The following is a 1,526-nucleotide window of genomic DNA, read 5'->3' as shown; positions in this document are numbered from 1 at the left end:
CACTCTTTTATTGTTTTTAAACTGCTTTGGACATCATCTCCAAAGAGGAAATCCGTTACTGGGATTTGCTGATTGCAAAGGGCACGAAGCTCCTTGTTTATTGAGGGTCTCATAATATCCTGTCGCCGCAATGAAAGCTCATAAGTTGCGTGTCCCAGCAAAGCGAGTGAATCAGTCAAAGAGGAAATAATTTTTGGTTTTTCATCCATCTTTCCTTTGACTTTACTTATTTCCTCAGTGGCCTCTGCAAGCGCAATGGTGGCTTTTACAACGGTTTGTTGGACACTTGCGAGTCGCAAGTCCTGTGGTTTGAGTTTGCCCCATAGTTCGTGGTTCACAAGGGGCACTTTCAATTTTTTGCAGTTGCTGGGTCGCACATACAGCTCTAGCTTTTCTTTAAGCTTTGCTTCCTTGAGCTTACCAGCAAATCTCTTATTAATAAGATTCGCTAGATGTTCATTTATGTTTGGGCCCGTTTTATCGGCCGTGTTGAATTCCTCTTCAATCTCGTTCAGGAGCTTCTCACTCGAGTCGCCATCTTGTTCATCTTTTCCAAGGATGGCGTGAACTGCATAGCAATCAGAGTCGTCCGATGCGTCATCTGAATCAGACAAAGCTTTTCTAGCTTTCTTTCTTGAGGGTCCCGGTTGGGAGTTTGAGTCACTTTTGGACTCTGCCTTGGACATTTGCGGTACTTTCCACTTTAGTGAAGCATCGGTGATGCGTGTTGACGTTCCCGCCAAAAGATCAACTTTCTTTTGCAGTCCTTGAATAGCTTCTCGTCTTCGGCTAGCACTGCAGCTTCATCTTCTTCAGCGCTAGAGGAAAGTTTGTGGTCCATCTCATTCGTCTTGGCATCCGCCATAACCGAAAGCTTACCGCACATTGACCTGGCTTGCTCGCGCAATCTCACGTGATTCCTTGTGACGTAGACTAGGATGAGGTAGAACTACGTTTATGTGTATAATATGGAGGATGCGCCAAGTCTGAAATAATTTGCATACATGATCCAGGTAAGCAAACTAACTTGAATAAAATTGTATAACCTCGTAAACAAACCTTTATTTCGCGTTGAGAGTCCTCTACAGCTTGCCTCTGGCGGGCAAAAGCACTCGGATTCCCGATCTCCTGACCTTCCGCGACCTGGTTTTTGCAAGGTGCTTTCTTTGTACCACACTTGCAATTTGTAGAACATTTTAGGTTCGCATTTTGGCACGGACAGCCTGCGTATCTTGCACTTTTCTTGCGGCTGCAAGTATTTTTACAAGTGCAAACCTGCAGCGAATAGAACTGAAGTTAGTCACAGCAGTAACAACAGCTAACTGAAACGACATTAATACAAAATTTTTAGTTTGAGAGGATTCTTATCATGCGATTGCTGTTGGCGTCGCTGGTGCTTGGCGCAGCCACTGCGCCGGTAACAGTGGTTTCACGGTGATGAGCCCTGTTTACGGTTCTAATCGGCGATCCATACGCGTTGACCTCGGCTTCCTCATCGGAAAGGTCACTTTCTGAAAAATCACGCT

Source organism: Montipora capricornis, chromosome 4 (genome assembly GCF_036669925.1).
Source record: "Montipora capricornis isolate CH-2021 chromosome 4, ASM3666992v2, whole genome shotgun sequence".
NCBI classification, from domain to species: domain Eukaryota; kingdom Metazoa; phylum Cnidaria; class Anthozoa; order Scleractinia; family Acroporidae; genus Montipora; species Montipora capricornis.
Note: the sequence above shows the minus strand (reverse complement) of the source record.